This window comes from Saccopteryx leptura, chromosome 2 (assembly GCF_036850995.1).
Source record: "Saccopteryx leptura isolate mSacLep1 chromosome 2, mSacLep1_pri_phased_curated, whole genome shotgun sequence".
NCBI classification, from domain to species: Eukaryota; Metazoa; Chordata; class Mammalia; order Chiroptera; family Emballonuridae; genus Saccopteryx; species Saccopteryx leptura.
Genome location: NC_089504.1, coordinates 189,782,705 through 189,806,708, shown reverse-complemented (window position 1 = coordinate 189,806,708; position 24,004 = coordinate 189,782,705). Strand labels below are relative to the sequence as shown.

General features: G+C 37.9%; 1 pseudogene; it reads left to right on the top strand.

The window, feature by feature from the left end:
* The first annotated feature begins 609 nt into the window (after positions 1-609).
* On the top strand, positions 610-714 carry LOC136396300 (U2 spliceosomal RNA; annotated as a pseudogene).
* Positions 715-24,004: the final 23,290 nt, after the last annotated feature.

The following is a 24,004-nucleotide window of genomic DNA, read 5'->3' as shown; positions in this document are numbered from 1 at the left end:
GCCAATTGTTTATGATTTATTTTAAAAGAAAATGACAGTTTGTCTTTTCTTACAACAAAGAACATACAAAACTTAATGAGCTAGCATGTTTAAAAACAAAAAGCAGAAGCCCTTGATGTTCAATCACAGCTAAAAATGAATGTTAAGTTAGATAAAAGTTAAAGATTCTATCTAAGGAAAAGCTGAGTTCAGTTTCCGTTTGTCTTGCTTTTGTGCACAGAATGGTCTCTGCGGTACTGCAAGATAACACAGGAATGTTCTACAGCATCTTTAAATGGTAAACTTGGTTTGCATTGATCTTTCAAAATGAGATTTATTTTTGCTACTTCACAAAACTCTAAATGGAATGAGAAGTAACTTCCTGATAATTATGCCTTATTAGAAAGTCCCAGTAAAGCAATGAAGTCATGCACCAAGCTGTACGCTAAAGGGAAAAAGCCATGATGACTTCAGGGCACTCATGCTCAGAGGCTGCACAGATAACCTCCACTGCACCTTCCTGAGACATTGAAAGATACCTATTGAAATAAGACCTGTCATCCAAATCTATTAAAGAAGTAGTCAATTCTCAAATGAACCAACATTATTTTTTTCACTTAATCAAAGGAAATAATCGCTTAGCCTTTTGGCTAAGATCAAGTGTAGGTATCTGTTCTTATCAGTTTAACAAAGGGTAAATAGTATTGAAATTCATTCTCCAGTATTTGACTCCTAGTTTCAAGACATAGGTTCTAATATTGTTAGTGGAGAAGACTTGAGTCCAAGAGGGCTTCTCCATCCTCAGTTCTTATCAAGCTCACAAGAAAGAATTCAGGCAAGAGACAGGGTACAGTGTTCAAGAAAAGCAGGCAGTTTATTAGAAAAATACATGTAGCATAAAGCACAAGCAGGCAGCTCAGCTAGTCTAAATGCCCACCTGTCAGGAGTTTTAAGGGTTATATACTATTAGCTTAAAATTTAAAGGCTCCCTTTCCCTGATATCAGGACTAGCATGCAACGTTTCAACATCTGGTAGTTTGGTTTTGGTAGATCTTAAGACTGCTGACTCCCTCATTCAGTGGGTGAGATAACACTCCTCTTATCCCCCCTTCCCCTCCTCCTGCCCTTTTAACTGTTTATCCTACTTAACAATACCAGTTCTGTTCCTTTTTAGCTGTGTAGTATTGGACCAATCACTCTCCATCTCAGATCAGTACACCTCAAAATTTTTATGAAAATAGCTAGAAAATATTATATAATTTAAAGTATTATTAAGATTACCAAAACTTGGCCCTGGCTGGTTGGCTCAGTAGATAGAGCATCTGTCTGGCATAAAGATATCCCAGGTTCGATTCCCAGTCAAGGCATACAGAAGAAGCGACCGTCTGCTTCTCTCTCCCTCCTTCTCCCCTTTCTCTCCTGCTTCCCCTCCCACAGCCAGTGGCTCAATTGGTTCAAGCCTCACCCCAGGTGCTGAGGATAGCTCGGTCCCAGCATTGGCCTCAGGTGCTAAATTAGCTTGGTTGATTTGAGCATTGGCCTCAGACAGGGGTAGTTGGGTGGATCCCAATTGGGGCACATGCAGGAGTCTATCTCACTAACTCCCATCCCCTCACTTAAAAAAATAAAAATAAAAATAAAAATAAAAAAGATTACCAAAACATATCTCACTGCATAGTAAACTGCCCAAAACACCACAATGATTTGTTACTGCTCATGATCCTATGTGTCGTCAATTTGGGCAGTTCTTCTGTTGGTCTTACCTGGGATCATTCATGAGTCTGCCATCATCTGTTGGTGGCTTGACCAAGTTTAGATGATCTAAGATGGCCTGATTCACATGTCTTGCAATTGGTTCTAGCTCTTAGCAGGGACTTTAGTCTATTCCAGTCTTTTCTTCAGTCTTTGGCCTCTCATTAGTCTAAAATGAACTTTTGTCACATTGTGGTGGTCTCAGAGTTCTAAGGGAGTGAGAGCAAATGGCACAAGGCCCCTTAAGCTGCCAGTTCTAGAATCCACACAACATCACTTCCCCCATACTCTATTGGTCAAAGATTTTACCAGGCCAGCCCAGATTCAAGGGAGTAGAGAAATAGATTCCACTTCTTGATGGGAGAAGCAGCAAAGTTACATAGCAATGGTGCTTAGCCACAGGGTGGTTTGATTCATTGAGAGCTATCATCATAACAATCTACCCATTAATACATATATGTTAATAATGCTGCATTAATATAAAAGAAAACACACTAATTTATTGATATTTAACTTGTGTTTTCTGGTACTGCCAAGATTTAAGTTTCTTACCATCCTCCTCTCCCTCCTATGTCTCATTTAGTGTGTGGATTGTTAACCTGTGGCCACTGAACCATGGGGCTTGATCCGAGTTCTGATTCTGACAGGTATCAGTGGAAGATGATAGGCATGATTCCTCCACCAGCTTTACCATCAGCATTTGGCACCACACCATAGCACAATAGTTAAGCATCCTGAGTTTTATTAAAATTGGAAAGCATGGATGTAAATCCCGACTCAATGAACTACTAGCTAAGTAGTTTTGGGCAAATTATTTAATCTCTGTAAACCTCAGTATCACCATCTTTAAAAGAGGACCAATAAAATTAATTAGCTATTTGGATTGAGGTAAAGATTAAATTAGTAATATGCTCAAGAAGCCCCTACATAGTACAACGCCCAACACACAGTGTGTGCTCAACATGAGAGCTGGTTTTTTGTTGTTCTTATTTTGGGTTTGCTTTTCAGCACTGTACAATTGGCATATAACATTGTGTAAGTTTAAGGTTATACAATGTGATGATTTGATATGTGTACACATTGCAAATGATTACGATAACATTTGTTAACATATCCATCACCTCACATAGTAGTGTGTGTATGTCTGTGGAGCTACACTGTTAATAAATTCCAAGTAAAGGAAGACAAGATGGCGCTGGAGTAGGCGGATGTACCAACATCCACCTCCCAGAACCAAAGTGGATTATGAACTAATTTTAAGAACTATCATCTGGAAAAACCAACTTTGGACTAAACTAAGAGGATTCTTCAACCAAGGAACACTGAAGAAGCCACATCGAGACTGGTAGGAAAAGCGGAAATGCAGAGAGGGCTGCCCAGCTCCCCAGAGCAAATGGCAGCCGGGAGAGACTCGTGTGGCGAGAAGTGAGTTTAGCAGAGAGGAGAGGGTCCTGAGCCCCAGGAACAAAGCCCCAGCCTGCAGCCTCAGAGCCCAGAAAAGGCGTAAGGACAGTATTTAGCTGGAAACAAGTCAGGATACTGTTTGTGAGAAAGAGACTGATTTCTCAGGACCAGGATCCTTCTTAAAGGGACCACGCAGAAAACCTCTCCCACAACCACTCACCTGGAGCTCCGGGGGACGGCGAGAGAGGAGAATACCAGAGTAGCAGGAAGAGAGTGTAATCTAGGAGGCACAGGGAGAAACATTTTGGGAGACAGCCACTCTAACCCCTGGGACGAGTCACTCCCCAAATCTGAAGTGAATATTTCCCCCAGAAACATCAGTACCAGCAAAGGGAAGCAGAAGAGCAGCCAAACAAGCTCCCCCGTGGCACTCAGAGCAGAATTGCTTAGAAGGAGGGAGCTTTCGGGTCTACAGTAGTGAGTCTTAAGGTCTGAGCTACAGTGCCTGTACCCCACATGGCTGAGGGCTCGCCAAAGGGCGGGCGGCAGTGTGGTTCTGTCGGCTGGGGCAGAAGCCGGGCGGCCACCACTGGGCTCACATGTGAGCTCAGTCTTGCCCAGCTGGGGAAGAGTAGGCATGCAAAAGCGGTCAAACCCAGATGCCGGCAGCCTGTAATCCACCCTGTGAGAGAAGGGCGGGAACCCCGGAAGGGGTGGAGACCAGCCCTTGAGCAAGGGTGCTGGAGCACAGCCATGCCCTGCCCACAGAACCGAGGCTTATGGCCTGACTTGGGAGCCGCCTTCTTCCATGGGGGTGGAGCCAAAAGCCCAGAACAAGTGGACTTCCACTACTGAGCTGAGCGTGAGCACGCAGACCTGCCCACTGGTAGAGCCAAGGCTAATAGCCATTCCATGAGCAGGCTCCTCCTGCGAGGGCGGGGTGAAAGCCCGGAAACTGGTGGAGACCTGCAGCTGAGCAAAGGTGCTCGCCAGTGCCCTCAGGACAGAGCATAACGCCACCCACAGGGGCAGGGCAAAGGCCAAGGCCACCATGGCTTGTGCACCCGAGCACATGATCACAGCCACGCCTGTGAATAGGAAATGTGGAGGCAGAGAAATGCAACACAAACGAACCAAGAGAAATCCCCAGAAAAGGACCTAAATGAATCAGATATAACCAAATTACCAGATGCAGAGTTTAAAATAACGATTGTTAGGATGCTCAAAGATATTATAACAACAATAGATGGGCATTACGAACACCTAAATAGATAGCAGATATAAAAAAATTGAAATAATAAAAAAGAATCAGTCAGAAATGACAAATACAATATCTGAAATAAAGAACACAATGGAAGGAATTAAAAGCAGGATGGATGAAGCAGAGAATCAAATCAGCGAGTTACAGGACATGATAAATAAAGGCACAGAAGCAGAGTAAAAAAAAAGAAAAGAGACTCAAAAAGTCTGAGGAAACTCTAAGAGAGCTCTGTGACAACATGAAGAGAAATAACATCCACATGATAGGGGTTCCTGAAGAAGAAGAGAAAGAACAAGGGATAGAGACTTTGTTCAAACATATAATAGCTGAAAACTTCCCTCAATTAAGGCAGGAAAACATCTCACATGTTCAGGAAGCACAGAGAATTCCATTAAGGAGAAACCCAAAGAAATCAATACCAAGACACATGATAATTAAAATACCAAAGCTAAGTGTTAAAGAGAAAATATTAAAAGCTGCTAGAGAAAAAAAGACAATCAACTACAAAGGAGCTCCCATAAGGATGACATCTGACTTCTCAACAGAAATACTTGAGGCCAGAAGGGAATGGCAAGAAATATTCAAAGTAATGCAGAACAAGAGCCTACAACCAAGATTACTTTATCCAGCAAGACTATCATTTAAAATTGAAGGAGAAATAAAAAGCTTTGCAGACAAAAAAAAATTCAAGGAATTCACTACAACCAAACCAAGGCTGCAAGAAATGCTAAGGGACCTGTTGTAAACAGATCAAAGGAGAAAAAGAATAGAGCAAAAGAGGAATACAGTTTTAAAGAATAAAATGTCAATAAATAATTACATATCAATAATAACCTTAAATGTAAATGGATTAAATGATCCAATCAAAAGACATAGGGTAGCTGCGTGGATAAGAAAACAGGTCCCATTCATATGCTGTCTACAAGAGACACACCTTAAATCAAAAGATGCACACAGACTGAAGATAAAAGGATGGAAAAAAATATTTCATACAAACGGAAATGAAAAAAAAGCTGGGGTAGCAATACTTATATCAGACAAAATGGAATTTAAAACAAAGACTATAGTTAGAGATAAAGAAAGTCACTACATAATGATAAAGGGAGCAATCCAAAAAGGAAGATATAACCGTTATAATTATCTATGCACCTAGTATAGCAGCACCTAAATGTATGGAGCAGATTTTGATGGACTTAAAGGGCGAGATCAAAAGCAATACTATAATAGTAGGGTATTTCAATACCCCATTAACATCATTAGATAGATCCTCAAGAAAGAAAATTAACAAAGGAACAGCAGAGTTAAAGGACATATTAGATCAACTCGATTTAATAGATATCTTCAGAACCTTTCATGCTAAAACAGCAGAATATACATTCTTTTCAAGCACTCATGGCACATTCTCTAGAATAGACCACATGTTAGGGCACAAAAGCAGTCTCAACAAATTTAAGAAGATTGAAATCACATCGAGCAATTTCTCCGATCACAATGGCATTAAACTAGAAACCAACCATAACAGAAAAACTGGAAAACACTCAAACATTTGGAAACTAAAAAGCATGTTATTAAATAATAAATATGTAAACAATGAGATCAAAGAAGAAATTGAAAAATTCCTAGAAACAAATAATAATGAGCATACATCAACTTAAAATTTATGGGACACAGCAAAAGCAGTCCTGAGAGGGAAGTTTATAGCATTACAGGCATACCTCAAGAAGCTAGAAAAAGCTCAAATAAACAACTTAACCCTACATCTAAAAGAACTAAAAAAAAGAACAGTAAATAAAGCCCAGACATAGTAAAAGGAAGGAAATAATAAAGATCAGAGCAGAAATAAATGACATAGAAGCTAAAGAAACAATACAGAGAATCAATGAAACCAGGAGCTGGTTCCTTGAAAAGGTAAGCAAGATCGATAAACCTTTAACCAGACTAACCAAGAAAAAAAGAAAGAGAACTCAAATAAATAAAATTAGGAACGAGAGTGGAGAAATAACAACTGACACAACAGAAATACAAAATATTGTAAGAAAATACTATGAAGAACTATACGCAAAAATACTAGACAACCTAGAAGAAATGGACAAATTCCTTGAAACATATAATCTTACAAAAATTAATCTGGAAGAATCAGAAAACCTAAACAGACCAATGACAACAAATGAGATTGAAACAGCTATCAAAAAACTCCCAAAAAAGAAAAGTCCTGGGACTGATGGCTTCACAAATGAATTCTACCAAATATTCAAAGAAGAAATAACTCCTATCCTTCTCAAACTATTTCAAAAAATTCAAGAGGAAGGAAGACTTCCAAGCTCCTTTTATGAGGCAAGCAATATTTTGATTCCAAAACAAGGCAAAGACAACACAAAAAAAGAAAATTATAGGCCAATATCTCGGATGAATTTAGATGAAAAATCCTCAACAAAATATTAGCAAACCGGATCCAGCAATATATGGAAAAAATCATGTACCATGATCAAATGGGATTTATTCTGGGGAAGCAAGGCTGGTACAATATTCACAAATCAATCAATGTGATTCATCAAATAAACAAAAAGAAGGAGAAAAACCACACGATAATTTCAATAGATGCAGAAAAAGCATTTGATAAAATCCAGCACCTGTTCATAATCTAAACTCTCAGCAAAGTGGGAATACAGGGAACATACCTCAACATGATAAAGACCGTCTATGACAAACCCACAGCCAACATCATACTCAATGGGCAAAAATTAAAAGCACTCCCCTTAAGATCAAGAACAAGGCAGGGGTGCCCCCTTTTCACCACTTATTTAACATAATCCTGAAAGTCCTAGCCACAGCAATCAGACAAGAAGAAGAAATAAAAGGCATTTAGTTGGAAAAGAAGAAGTAAAACTATTATTATTTGCAGAAGATATGATATTGTATATAGAAAACCCTAAAGTCGCAGTCAAAAAACTACTAGACCTGATAAATAAATTCTGCAAGGTGGCAGGATATAAAATCAATACTCAGAACTCAGAGGTATTTTTATACACTAAAAATGAACTGTCAGAAAAAGAAATTATGTAATCAATCCCCTTTACCATTGCAACCAAAAAAATAAAGTACTTAAAAATAAATTTAACCAGAGAGATTAAAGACTTCTACTCAGAAAATTATAAAACATTGATAAAAGAAATCAAGAATGATATGAACAAGTGGAGGCATATACCATGCTCATGGTTAGGAAGAATAAACATCATTAAAATGTCTATATTACCCAAAACAATTTATAAATTCAATGTAATACCGATTAAAATACCAATGACTTACTTCAAAGATATAGAACACATATTCCAAAAATGTATATGGAATCAAAAAAGAACACAAATATCCTCAGCAATCTTGAAAAGGAAGAATAAAGTGGGAGGTATCACACTTCCTGATATCAAGTTATATTATAAGGCCATTGTACTCAAAGCAGCCTGGTACTGGCATAAGAACAGGCATATAGATCAATAAAACAGAACTGAGAACCCAGAAATAAACTCACACTTTTATGGACAACTGATATTTGACAAAGGAGGTTAGGAAATACAATGGAGTAAAGACAGACTCTTCAACAAATGGTGTTGGGATAATTGGACAGCTACCTGCAAAAAAATAAAACTAGACGGCCAACTTACACCATTCACAAAAATAAACTCAAAATGAATAAAAGACATAAATGTAAGCCGTGAAACCATAAGCATCTTAGAAGAAAACATAGGCAGTAAGCTCTCTGACTCTTGCAGCAATATATTTGCCGATTTATCTCCACAGACAAGTGAAATAAAAGACAGGATAAACAAATGGGACTTTATCAAACTAAAAAGCTTCTGCACAGCTAAAGACAATAAGAACAGAATAGGAGATGACATCAGAGTAATGGCGGGGTAGGAAGCGATACCGATAAATCTCCCACAAAACTCAACAAGATCTTCAACCGGAAACAGAAAAACCTATCCTTGGAGCCTCCAGATGTTTAGCAATACACCCAAAGGTATGGTCGAGCTAAAAATTGGCTAAATATATAACCAAACCCCAAAGGAAATAGGGAGTAAGAAATGCTCTGCCTTCCACACTAACCTAAACAGGGCAGCTTTCACTGGGAACTGAGAATATAGAAACTATGGCAGGCAAAGGGGGTGAATAGATCCAGGCCGCGGCACAAACGGCCAAACCAGGCTGTGGCACGGAGATCCAAGCCGAGGAAAAACTGTTCCTGTGGCAACCCGGGAAATACAAGCTAACACTCGCGCCAAACCCAGACAAAGAAAGACAAGTTGGGTAGCCATTTTCCCTGATCTTCTGGTCGGCACGCTCAGATAGTGGGCAAGAGATTCCTTCCAAAGCCCCGGGAGTGGGCGCCCGTGTTATCCCAAGAGAGGCAGAGTCAGAGGCCTTTGTGTGAGCCAAAAGCAGAATCTCCGGACCGCCCCAGCGCCCTGAAAAAGCCATGCACGGGGAGGGAGCGAGAACTAATTCCAACGCTGGAACTTTTCCATGCGGTTGGGGGTTTCACTCAGAGGGTGAGGCGGCCGGCCTGATATCCTGGTCTTCACACAGATAGTGAGTGAGTGTTTCCTTCAAGTGCCCCGGGAGTGGGCGCCCACCCATGTTACCGGACAGAGTGGCAGAGTCAGAGGTCATTGAGTGGGTGGAAGCCCCGCCTGATTATGCTAGCAGCACTGACTGAGCCTTACCCTTTGCTGAGTGGGAATAGAGTGGGGAGTTGCAGCTCTTTGAGCCTCTTACTATCCAGGCAGAGGCAGGAGCAACCCCATAGCTGGATTATCAGGCTACTAATTGAGGAAGTAAAGACTAGGAGAAAGGCTCCAGGAACATGGACCCTCTCACTGTCGGAGCCTATAAATGCTAATGAGCCTCAACAGCCAACGAGACTAAAGCACAATACATGACATCGCCATAGAGACTTATCAACTGCAAACCTCTACCTGAGCATGCCAAAGGGGCAGAACCCGGGTACAGAGTCACTGATCAGGAAGAGGGAGAGAAAAAAAAAGGAAGAAGATAACCTCTCAAAATCAAGAATAATCCACAGACATTATAACCTATCCCATTTTATTATATTTGTTCGTTTGTTTTTCTTATCTTCATTCTTGATTTTTTTTTCCTCCTCCAATTTGGTCAATTAACTCTCTGCTGGTCTTACTCTCTCCTCTCCTTGAACTACACTACACATAAGTGTTACATCTCCCATTATCTTTTCTCTCCTCTTCCTTTCTCTCTATGAGGATTGCACTCCAAAACCCTTAAATCTCTCTCTCTCTCTCTCTCTCCTCTTTTTTCTTTCTTCTTCTTTTAGTGGTTCCCTCTTTTTTTTCCTCTCTTTCTTTTCTCCCTCTATATTAGTTTCTTCCTTTCTCCTTTACTTCTCCTCTCATTCAAACCTCAATAATGAACAAATTATCTGACCTGGGACTCAAACTTATGTTTGTGGCATTTGGGGGGGGTTTTACTTCACCTTTTTAACTCACTAGCAGTGCTCCCGTCCCTGACTCTCCATTTTATCTAGTTCTTGTTCCACTAAATACAATAGTAATTTTTTAATTTGTCCCCCCATTTTCCTGTTCTCTTTTTATTCCTCTCATCATAACTCTTAGTCAACCAACACTTAAAAGCAAATCATTTTATTCTTGACCGAAATTTTTTTCCTTATTTGCTTTTTGTAGGTCCATACCCACTTCGTTTTTCTTTCTTTTTTTTTTTTTTTTTTTTTTTTTTTTTGCCCCTTTATTACTTTTCCCCAATTCAGGCCCTCCATTACAGGCATTGTTCGTTATAATTCACAGTTCACCATAACATTTTCTCAAGAAAGAGGGGAAAGGAGAGGAGAGGGAAAAAAGGGGGGGGGATAATTTCCTTTTTTTTAATTTTTATTTTATTTATTTTTTTTATTTCATTATTAATTTTTTTAAAAAAAAACTCTCTTCAATTTTTTATTTTTTAACTTTTTACTCTTTATTAAATCTCATTAATACTATCAACAAAACCACCCTCAGATGCCATTAAGAAAGAGAAAATCGAATATCATGGATACAAAAGAAAGAGAGGTAACACAGCTTAGATGAGGAAACATCTATGGAGAAAAAATTTAATATATTGGAAACCTTGGAGCTAAATGACAGAGAATTCATGATAGAAATCCTCCGAGATATACAAGAAAACACAGAAATGCAATTTAGAAAGCTCAGAAAACAACTCAATGAACTCAAAGAATATATTTCCAAGTAAATTGAAACTATAAAAACAAATCAAACAGATGAAAAATTCAATTCACAAACTGAAAAACGAGGTAACAAGCTTAGCTAATAGAACAGGCCAGATAGAAGAGAGGATTAGTGAAATAGAAGGCAAGCAACTTGAGGCACAACAGAGAGAAGAAGAAGAGACTCAAAAATTTAAAAAAATGAGATAGCCCTACAAGAATTATCTGACTCCATCAAAAAGAATAACATAAGAATAATAGGTATGTCAGAGGAAGAAGAGAGAGAAAATGGAATGGAGAACATACTCAAATAAATAATAAATGAGAACTTCCCAAGCCTGTGGAAAGAACTAAAGCCTCAAATTCAAGAAAACAGAACTCCGAGTTTTCTTAACCCCAACAAACCTACTCCAAGGCACATCATAATGAAATTGGCACAAACCAACAGCAAAGAAAAAATTCTCAAGGCAGCTAGGGTAAAGAAGAATACAACATATAAAGGAAGGCCCATTAGATTATCATCAGATTTCTCAGCAGAAAATCTACAAGCTAGAAGAGAGTGGACCCCAATATTTAAACTCCTGAAAGAGAGAAACTTTTAGCCACGAATACTATACCCATCAAAGCTATCCTTCAAATATGAAGGAGAAATAAAAACATTCACAGATACAGAAAAGATGAGGGAATTTATCATCAGAAAACCCCCACTCCAGGAATTACTAAAGGGAATTCTCCAATCAGATACAAAGAACAAAAAAAAAACAGAGCCACAAGTAAAAGCTCCAAGAAGAACACAATAAAACCAAATTTAAACTGTGACAACAACAAAAAGAAAGGGGGGGGGAGGATTGAGATTAATAGTAGCAAAGGACGATGGAGTGCAAAAGTACTCACAAAATAGTGTGCTACAATGAACAGGGTAGGAACCCTTTTCATTACTTAAAGGTAACCACCATTGAAAAAACCACCACAGAAGCACATAAGATAAAAAAGATATCAACAGAGGAAAGATGTATGGAATACAATCAAATAAAAACAAAATATAGAAGAATGAAAGAGAAGGATCAAACAACACACAAAACTAACAGAAAGCAATACATAAAATAGCAATAGGAAACTCACAAGTGTCAATAATTACACTAAATGTAAACAGATTAAACTCACCAATAAAAAGGCACAGAGTAGCAGAATGGAGTAAAAAAGATAATCCAACTGTATGCTGTCTACAGGAAACTCATCTAAGTAACAAGGATAAAAACAAATTCAAAGTGAAAGGCTGGGAAACAATGCTCCAAGCAAATAACATCCAAAAAAAGGCAGGCATAACAATACTCATATCTGATAATGCTGACTACAAGACAGCAAAAGTACTCAGAGACAAAAATGGCCATTTCATAATGGCTAAGGGGACACTGAATCAAGAAGACATAACAATTCTTAATATATATGCACCAAACCAAGGAGCACCAAAATATATAAGACCTTATTGACCTTAAAACAAAAATTCACAAAAACAAAATTATACTTGGAAACCTCAATACACAGCTGATGGCTCTAGGTCAGTCATCCAAACAGAGAATCAACAAAGATATAGTGGTCACAAAACACTAGAGCACCTATATTATGATAGACATCTACAGGACATTTCATCCCAAAGTGACTGAGTATACATTTTTCTCCAGTGTACATGGATCATTCTCAAGAATTGACCATATGTTGGGCCACAAAAACATCAGCAAATTCAGAAAAATCAAAGTTGTACCAAACATATTTTTTTATCATAAAGCCGTAAAACTAGAATTCAACTGCAAAAAAGAGGAAAAAAATCCCACAAAAACGTAGAAACTAAACAACATACTTTTAAAAAATGAACGGGTAAAAGAAGAAATAAGTGCAGAGATCAAAAGATATATACAGACAAATGAAAATGACAATACGACATATCAGAATCTATGGGATGCAGCAAAAGCAGTGATAAGAGGAAAGTTCATATCACTTCAGGCATATATGAACAAACAAGAGAGAGCCCAAGTGAACCACTTAACTTCACACCTTAAGGAACTGGAAAAAAAAGAACAAAGACAACCCAAAACCAGCCAAAGAAAGGAGATAATAAAAGTCAGAGCAGAAATAAATGAAATAGAGAACAGAAAAACTATAGAAAGAAATAATAAAACAAGGAGCTGGTTCTTTGAAAAGATCAACAAAATTGACAAACCCTTGGCAAGACTTACCAAGGAAAAAAGAGAAAGAATTCATATAAACAAAATCCAAAATGAAAGAGAATTCACCACGGACACCGTAGATATACAAAGAATTATTGTAGAATACTATGAAAAACTTTATGCCACTAAATTCAACAACCTAGAAGAAATGGATAAATTCCTAGAACAATACAACCTTTGTAGACTGAGTCAAGAAGAAGCAGAAAGCCTAAACAGACCTATTAGTAGAGAAGAAATAGAAAAAAAACATTAAAAACCTCCCCAAAAATAAAAGTCCAGGCACTGACGGCTATACCAGTGAATTTTATCAAACATTCAAAAAAGACTTGGTTCCTATTCTACGCAAAGTCTTCCAAAAAATTGAAGAAGAAGGCTTACTTCCAAACACATTTTATGAGGCCAACATAACCCTCATACCAAAACCAGGCAAGGATGGCACAAAAAAAGAAAACTACAGACCAATATCTCTAGTGAATACAGATGCTAAAATACTAAACAAAATACAAGCAAATCGAATAATACATCATGATCAAGTGGGATTCATCCCAGAATCTCATGATCTAATAATACATCATGATCAAGTGCGATTCATCCCAGAATCTCAAGGATGATTCAACATACATAAAACGGTTAACATAATACACCATATCAACAAAACAAAGAACAAAAACCACATGATCTTATCAATAGACACAGAAAAGGCTTTCGATAAAATACAACACAATTTTATGTTTAAGACTCAACAAAATGGGTATAGAATGAAAATATCTCAACATGATAGAGGCCATATATGATAAACCATCAGCTAACATCATATTAAATGGCACTAAACTGAAAGTTTTCTCCCTTAAATCAGGAACAAGAAAGGGTTGTCCACTCTCTCCACTCTTATTTAATGTGGTACTAGAGGTTCTAGCCAGAGCAATCAGACAAGACAAAGAAACAAAGGGCATCCATATCGGAAAAAAAAAAAGTAAAGGTATCACTTTTTGCAGATGATATGACCCTATACATCGGAAACCCCAAAGAGTCCACAAAAAGACTACTAGAAAAAATAAGCCAATACAGTAAGGTCGCAGGATACAAAATTAAAATACAGGAGTCAATAGCCTTTCTATATGCCAACAATGAAACAATTGAGAACGAACTCAAAAGAATAATCCCCTTTATGATTGCAACAAAAAAAATAAAATACTTAGGAATAAATATAACAAAAAATGTAAAGGACTTATATAATGAAAACTATAAACCATTGTTAAGGGAAATTGAAAAAGATATAATGAGATGGAAGAATATACCTTGTTCTTGTTTAGGAATAATAAATATAATCAAGATAGCCATATTACCCAAAGCAATATACAAATTTAATGCAATTCCCATCAAAATTCCAATGACATTTTTTAAAGAAATAGAGCAAAAAATCATCAGATTTATATGGAACTATAAAAAAAAAACCCGAATAGCCAAAGCAATCCTAAAGAAAAAGAATGAAGCTGGGGGCATTACAATACTTGACTTCAAACTATATTATAGGGCCATGACAATCAAAACAGCATGGTATTGGCAGAAAAATAGACACTCAGACCAATGGAACAGAATAGAAAGTCCAGAAATAAAACCACATATATATATTCAAATAATTTTTGATAAAGGGGCCAACAACACACAATGGAGAAAAGAAAGCCTCTTCAATAAATGGTGCTGGGAAAACTGGAAAGCCACATGCAAAAGAATGAAACTGGACTACAGTTTGTCCCCCTGTACTAAAATTAACTCAAAATGGATCAAAGATCTAAACATAAGACCTGAAACAATAAAGTACATAGAAGAAGACATAGGTACTCAGCTCATGGAACTGAGTTTTAAAGAGCATTTTATGAATTTGACTCCAAAGGCAAGAGAAGTGAAGGCAAATATTAACAAATGGGACTCCATCAGACTAAGAAGTTTTTGCTCAGCAAGAGAAACTGATAACAAAATAAACAGACAGCCAACTAAATGGGAAATGATATTTTCAAACAACAGCTCAGATAAGGGCCTAATATCCAAAATATACAAAGAACTCATAAAACTCAACAACAAACAAACAATCCAGTGAAAAATGGGAAGAGGACATGAACAGACACTTCTCCCAGGAAGAAATACAAATGGCCAACAGATATAGGAAAAGATGCTCATCTTCTTTAGTTATTAGGAAAATGCAAATCAAAACTGCAATGAGATACCACCTCACACATGTTAGATTAGCTATTATTAACAAGACAGGTAATAGCAAATGTTGGAGAGGCTGTGGAGAAAAGGAACCCTCATACACTGTTGGTGGCAATGTAAAGTAATACAACCATTATGGAAGAAAGTATGGTGGTTCCTCAAAAAACTGAAAATAGAACTACCTTATGACCCAGCAATCCCTCTACTGGGTATATACCCCAAAAACCCAGAAACATTGATACGTAAAGACACATGCAGCCCCATGTTCATTGCAGCATTTTTCACAGTGGCCAGGACATGGAAAAAAACAAAAAGCCTGCCAATAGATGACTGGATAAAGAAGATGTGGCACATATACACTATGGAATACTACTCAGCCAGAAGAAATGATGACATCGGATCATTTACAGCAAAATGTTGGGATCTTGATAACATTATACAAAGTGAAATAAGTAAATCAGAAAAAAACAGGAACTGCATTATTCCATACGTAGGTGGGACATAAAATGAAACTAAGAGACATTGATAAGAGTGTGGTTGTTACGGGAGGAGGAGGGAGAGGGAGAGGGAAAGGGGGAGGGGGAGGGGCACAAAGAAAACTAGATAGAAGGTGACAGAGGGCAATCTGACTTTGGGTGATGGGTATGCAACATAATTGAACGACAAGATAACCTGGACTTGTTATCTTTGAATATATGTATCCTGATTTATTGATGTCGCCCCATTAAAAAAATAAAATTATTAAAAAAAATAAAAAATAAAATAAAAAAAAGAACAGAATAAAAAGACAAACTCCACAATGGGAGAATATATTTGACAATGCATCTGATAAGGGTTTAATAACCGAAATTTATAAAGAACTTGTAAAACTTAGTACCAGGAAGACAATCCAATCCAAAAAAGGCAAAAGAACTGAACTTCTCCAAAGAGGACATACCATGGCCAATAGGCATATGAAAAAATGCTCAACATCACTAATTATTAGAGAAATGCAAATTAAAACCATAATGAGATATCACCACACACCAGTCAGAATGGCGCTCATCAACAAAACAACACAGAATAAGTGCTGGTGAGGATGTGGAGAAAAGGGAACCCTCCTGCACTGCTGGTGGGAATGCAGACTGGTGCAGCCACTGTGGAAAATAGTATGGAGATTCCTCAAGAAATTGAAAATCGAACTGCCTTTTGACCCAGCTATACCACTGTTAGGAATATACCCCACAAACACCATAGCACTGTTTGAAAAGAAGAAATGCACCCCCATGTTTATGGCAGCATTGTTCACAATAGCAAAGATCTGGAAATAGCCCCAGTGTCCATCAGAGGACGAGCTTTGGTACATATATACTATGGAATACTACTCAGCCATAAGAAATGATGACATCGGATCTTTTACAACAACATGGTTGGACCTTGATAACATTATACAGAGTGAAATAAGTAAATCAGATAAAACTAAGAACTATATAATTCCATACATAGGTGGGACATAAAAATGAGACTCAGAGACATGGACAACAGTGTTGCAGTTATAGGGCGGGGAGAAGGAGAGAGAGGGGGTTGGGGGAGGGGAGGGGCACAAAGAAACCAGTTAGAAGGTGACAGAAGACAATTTTATCAATGTCATCCCATCAAAATTAATCAAAAAAAAAAAAAAAAGAATGTGTCTCACGGGTCTACCATATCATGCTTTTTACTTAAAAAATATTTTTTTTAATTTCTTTTGAATGCTGATGAACAGGAGACACCAAATCTTTTTCTCCTGCAAACTACTACCTTCTTTATTTGATCCAGCTAATAACACTGTTTTGTCTTTTTCCAAATAGCTCCAGATATATGGAAAAGATTTATATAGGCAGATGGGGATCCTCAAACCCCTCAGCGAGATCTTCTGAGCATGGCTTTTAAGATACCAAGAGGCAGAAAAAGCCCAATAGAGATCAAGGGAACTACCAGCTTTTAGGATACACCCTTAAAGGCTCCAATGCCCTAAAGGGGTCTCATAGGATGCCATCTGGGTCCTGCTTCAATAGTGGAAAGGAAGGTCATTGAGCTAAAGCCTGCCAGACTTACATGCCTCTGCTGTGAGGAAACAGGGACACTGGAAGATAGGCTTCCTCCTCGCTCCTCTAAGGGAGGGTTCAATTTCTTCCAGCCCTGCTCCACCTGGGATTTCAGGCTGGGACCACCTATGACCTAACCTTGCCCAGAATGCTGGGGTTTGCCACTGAAGGCTGAGGGTGCCCAGGGCCGTCAGCCCCATCTACGACACTGTGGACAAGTCTAGGTTATTTCTTCCAAAAAGCAGGTAAACTGATCTCATTTGCACAAGGGCCACTTAACTATGTCTTGCCTGATTAGTCAGGTTTTACATTCTTCCTTCGAAGATCTCTGTTGTGGGTGTTGATAGTCCTATTTTCTGCTGCTTTGTTTAATATATAGTGTTTCCTTTATTTCTCCTACCTCAATGCCCCACTTATATTTCAGGCTGGGACCTACTCCTAATTTAGAGCTCTCTTCCCCCTTTTGCCAACTTCTATTATGAATCTACCTTTGCCACCCAGCTTAGTGTATCCCAAGTTTCTCTTTACCAAGCCACAGTCGCAGAGCTCCAGGGAAAAGCAACCTTGTCTCACCTCTCCAGGCAGAGGAGAACAGAAGCTCCATATCCACACATGCTGCAGATGGCATTTCCAGTCTACCTAAATCATTACCAGCCAGAAGCAGTGGTCATTGGGACTTGGACATGAGCTGCAAAGTATAGAATGGTGACAACAATTCCAGTGCCATACGGACTTTTCCTGGATGTAGACTTTTCCTGGATTCCTGCTCCTTGTGACAGCTCCTAACAGACTGAACTGTGGTTGGGTTGCATTTTTCAGGGATTTGGCATGGTGTTGTGGCCAACTTGGACTTGGTGAACATGTTAAGGACACTACTCTTTTATGGACTCTTGCTGTATTGGCCAAGAGTTTGCTTAAAGGCTTTAATCACTGTAAAAAAAAAAAAAAAGAATAGAAGACTAGATAAAGAATATGTGGCACATATACACCATGGTATACTATTCAGCCATAAAAAATGATGACATTGGATCACTTACAACAAAATGGTGGGATCTTGATAACATTATACGGAGTGAAATAAGTAAATCAGAAAAAAACAAGAACTGCAGGATTCCATACATTGGTGTGACATAAAAATGAGACTAAGAGACATGGACAAGAGTGTGGTGGTTACGGGGGGGTGGGGGGAGGGAAGGAGGGAGAGGGGGAGGGGAGGGGGAGGGGCACAAAGAAAACTAGATAGAAGGTGATGGAGGACAATCTGAATTTGGGTGATGGGTATGCAACAGAATTGAATGACTGGATAACCTGGACATGTTTTCTTTGAATATATGTACACTGATTTATTGATTTCACTCCATTAAAATAAAAATGTATTTATAAAAAAAAATCAGGCACTCACCAGGTAGAAACTGAAAGTTCAAAAAATCATATTCCTACACATGGTGAAAAAGTACTTAAAAAATGCATTAAACCCAAAAGATATGGGACTTATAGGAAGAAATCTGTAAAACTGTATTTAGGAATATTGATCTAGATATCAGTAAATGGGAAAATATGTTACGTCCAGAGATAGGAAGACTTAGTGTACTAAAATACTGATTATTGGAAAATGATCACATTCATGTCATTTCCATTTTTTTGCCAATTTTATAAAATGATATTAATTTTCATAAGGAATAATAAATTCCCTGGAATAACTAAGAATGTGTCATGAAGAACAGTGAAAATTTCCTTGCCTTGCAAGGAATCAAAGCACACTAGGACATCACCATACTCAAAACAGTGTGGAAACAATACAAATAAATAAAGAGATTGAGAGGGCAGAGAATAAACCTCGAGATAAACTGCAAAAAAAAAAATTCCAAATAGAGATACACCTTGGAGATACTATGGGTTTGGTTCCAGAACACAGTAATAGAATGACTATCATAAGCAAATGAGTCACAATTTTTTGGTTTCCCAGTGCACATAAAAGTTACATTTACATTATACTACAGTCTATTAAGTGTGCAATATAGAATGGTGTCTGCAAAAACAATGTAAATACCTTAATTAAAAAATACTTCATTGCTAAAATATTCTAACCATCATCTGAGCCTGCAGTAAGTCATAATCTTTTTGCTGGTAGAGGTTCTAGCCTTGATGTTGATGAAAAAATATCTGCAAAGTTCAATAAAGCAAAGTAGAATAAAATGAGATATGCTTGTACAAATGAATATTGTTAACTGTAGTCACCAGGCTGTATATTAAATCCCTGGAAATTATTCACCATATAACTAGAAATTTGCACCATTTGACCACCTTCCCTCATTTCTACCACTCAACTCCTTGCCCTTGGAAACCATCAATATACTCTCTGTTCCTGTGAGTTCAATTATTTTTAGATTCCATATACAAGTGAGATGATACAATATTTGTCCTTTTTTATATGACTTATTTCACTTAACTTAATGCCTTCAAGTTGTATTCATGTTGTCATTAATGACAGTAATTCCTTCTTTTCATGACTGAATAGTATTCCATTATATGTATGTGTATATATTTATATGTATGTGTATATATATATATATATATATATACACACACACACACACACACACACAGGGTGGGGCAAAAGTAGGTTTGCAATTGTCAATACACAAAACTGTTATTTAATTATTGAATTATTTTCCATACAAACAACTGGAGATATATAGATATATATATCTGTCTATATATATATATGTATACACTGGGTATATATATTTATATAAAACATTTTCTTTTCCCATATACATCAAGTGTTACTAGAGGTGTCAGCATGGAGCATCATTCTAGAGAGCCAGGCTCATCAGTTCATCATCCAAAGATCTGAGATACAACTTGAGTTACTTAGTTACTTTTTCCATAATTGAAAATATACTTCTTCTAACCTTTTAATAATACCAGTGACAAACACACACACACACACACACACACAGAGAGAGAGAGAGAGAGCTCCCTCATACACACAGAGAGAGAGAGAGAGAGCTCCCTCATCTCTGAGCCTGCTCTAAAGCCCAAGGTATTGAAATGCAACGGGCCCTCCGATCACATCAGATTTAGGTGGGTGGCTTTTGTTTCCCTTTTTTGCAATTAGGAAATGTACATGTGTCCTCACTGACAAATGACACTAGCTCCAGAGTTTCCCACTAACAGCTTAGCTCATCCACTTCACTCTGGCCCTGCTTAGAGTGTCGCATCTTCATCATATTGATCACCCATCATGACTGTTTGCTATTCGACTTTCTGTCAAGGCAGAATAAAAAATGTGGAAGTATTTTGAAAACTATAAAGCACTGTACACACATGAGGTATATTGTTGTTATTATCTATTATTTAAGACAGCCCCAACTTTTCCTTAGATTGAACAGGGTGAAGCCTGGCTTCCACTTTACTGGCATCTCCAGTCTCCACCACTCTATATTCTGAAAATGAGTCACCCTGAAGACAATGTCAACAAATTTCAAAGAAACCAGAAAAATACTGATAAAAGAAATTGTTGGGATTTTTGTATTTTAAAGTTAATTGAAATGATAACATATGCATCATGTGTTAGTATTCTCTTAACAGACATGGAACAACTACTGAGATTCAATAATTGTTAATGGCATTTAAGACAGCAAACAAAGAAGGCCTGGTGCCCATCTGGATTAAATAATGCTATCTTGAGTTTATCCAGCACCTACTCAAAACTTAAAGAGACTCTGAGCACCTTATAAAATGCATGATCAGGGACTGGGCCTCAGCCACTAGCCCTTAACCACTAGCCTGGAATGTATTGGCGAAGAAGAAAATGGCTCTGTCGCATGTTCCAGCCACATCATCACTCCCACATTAGCTCTCTATGCCTCAGGGGGCATCAGCTCCCAGCAGCTCCCTCTACACCAATTCAAAAGCATTCTGATTGTCATCGTGAATCACTACATACTTCTAATGTGTGGAAAAGAGTCTTTTTCTGGTTGTTGTTGTTGTTGTTATTGTTTGTTTGCTTTTTTAATTTATATTTCTTTGGGGGATGAAGAAGGAGGAAACAGAAGCTCAACATTAAATACATAAAAGCCAAGGATACCAGTGGCTAAATTCAACATAAACCAAATACAATTAGTTTTCATTCCTTGATCAAAAGTGACTTTGCCTCCCTACTTCTCTCCCAAGCAAATGAGCACATGGATAAATTAAGTCAAAAGGATTTTCTCAAAGTCACTGAGTTATCATGTCACCCAGTGAGTGATAAGTTAAAAGTTAGTGAACAGGGTTCCTGTCATTTAGTAATTTATAATCTTCTCAGAAAATAAGATATCAGGAATTAAATAGCAAGTAGAGTGGCACGTGACAATGGCCAGTGTGTGGGCCAGGTAGGAAGTGCTACAGGCAATCAGTGGAAGAAAAGCAGAACTAAACAGTGAGTGTGGGAGAGCTTCCAGGACAAGTATGACTTATATTAAGCTTTGGAAAAAAAAAAAGGCAGGTTGTAGGCAAATAGAGAGGACAAAAAAGGACTTCTCACACAAAAAATAGAACTGCATATGTTTATATTTGCATAACTGTGATGGTAGTTGCCTTAAAACAGAGAATTTTCAGAAGAGAGTGATGGAATATGAGATGTCATTTTTTAAAAGCAACCCACCTGCGTGTTTAGATCATATTACCTCAATCAAAACTCACATCCTTCTCAGACAGTTAAATGACTCACTAAGAGATCAGATGATGTGTGCAAAGTCACCAGCCAGTAAATGGCAGAAATAGAAGAAGAGTCCAGGTTTTCTGACTCCATTTGCATGGGATTGTTGTGAGATTTTACTGAGGTAACTTTAAGTGTTATGAACAGTGCCCAGTGCATAGTAAGCCTTCAATGAATGCTAGCTACTTTTACTACTTCTATCATTTTTATTAATAGGGTCTGACTGCATAGTAAGCCTTCAATGAATGCTAACTATTTTTACTACTTCTATCATTTTTATTAATGAGGGATCTGGACTCCGCCTTCTAAGCAGAGTGTTTCCTAAACGTCAGACAGTTGTGCCCTGCCTTCCTTACTTTGCCACATCTGCCCTAGAAAGATGCTTTCAGCTACAAGTAGTGGAACATAAGACAATGGAAAGATGCAATGGCTCAAATGTCTAAACATTCCAAAGCTATAGCTTGAGTGGGGCTCTGTCACCTTTTCTCTGCAGGTCTTCAGGCTTCACCCCCCCCATGTGCCTCCTTCATCCTAAGGACAGCTATCATGTGGAAAGGGATAAATGGCTGCCTGCTTCCCTGCAGAAACCTCCCATGCACACATAAGATTGTCCAAAAGAAACCAAAATATTGCTTCCTTTATTTTCTTATTTTTTTTAATATTAATGCAGTGACATTGATAAATCAGGGTACATATGTTCCGAGAAAATATCTCTAGATTATTTTGACCTTTGATTATGCTGCATAATCACTCAAAGTCAAATCGTCCTCCGTCACCTTCTATCTGGTTTTCTTTGTGCCCCTACCCTCTCCCCCACCCCCTCCCTCTCCTTCCTCGCCCCCTCCCCACCCCTCCACCCCACTCCCTGTTACCATCACATTCTTGTCCATGTCTCTGAGTCTCATTTTTATGTCCGATGTATGCATGGGTTTATGTAGTTCTTAGTTTTTTTCTGATTTACTTATTTCACTCCGTATAATGTTATCAAGGTCCATCCATGTTATTGTAAATGATCCGATGTCATCATTTCTTATGGCTGAGTACTATTCCATAGTATATATATACCAAAGCTTTTTCATCCACTCGTCCTCTGACGGACACTTGGGCTGTTTCCAGATCTTCGCTATTGTGAACAATGCTGCTATAAACATGGGGGTGCATTTCTCCTTCTGGAACCATTCTATGGTGTCCTTGGGGTATATTCCTAAAAGTGGGATGACTGGGTCAAAAGGCAGTTTGATTTTCAATTTTTTGAGGAATCTCTATAGTGATTTCTACAGAGGTTGCACCAGTTGGCATTCCCACCAGCAATGCAGGAGGGTTCTCTTTTCTCCACATCCTCGCCAGCACTTATTCTGTGTTGTTTGTTGATGAAAACCATTCTAACCAGTGTGAGGTGATATCTCATTGTGGTTTTAATTTGCATTTCTCTAATGATTAATGATGTTGAGCATTTTTTCATATGCCTATTGGCCATCTGTATATCCTCTTTGGAGAAGTGTCTATTCATTTCTTTTGCCCATTTTTGGATTGGATTGTTTGTCTTTCTGGTGTAGAGATTTACAAATTCTTTATAAATTTTGGTTATTTATCAGACATACTGTCAAATATGTTCTCCCATTGTGTAGTTTGTCTTTTTATTCTGCTCTTATTGTCTTTGGCTGTGCAAAATCTTTTTAGTTTGATATAGTCCCATTTGTTTATCCTGTCTTTTATTTCCCTTGCCCGTGGAGATAAATCAGCAAATATATCGCTGCGAGAGATGTCGGCTTACTGACTATGTTTTCTTCTAAGATGCTTATGGTTTCACGGCTTACATTTAAGTCTTTTATCCATTTTGAGTTTATTTTTGTGAATGGTGTAAGTTGGTGGTCTAGTTTCATTTTTTTGCAGGTAGCTGTCCAATTTTCCTAACACCATTTGTTGAAGAGGCTATCTTAACTCCATTGTATTTCCTTACCTCCTTTGTCAAATATCAGTTTTCCATAGAGCTGTGGGTTTATTTCTGGGTTCTCCGTTCGGTTCCATTGATCTATGTGCCTGTTCTTATGCCAGTAACAGGCTGTTTTGAGTACAGTGGCCTTGTAGTATAGCTTGATATCAGGAAGTGTGATACCTCCCACTTTATTCTTCTTTTTTAAGATTGCTGAGGCTATT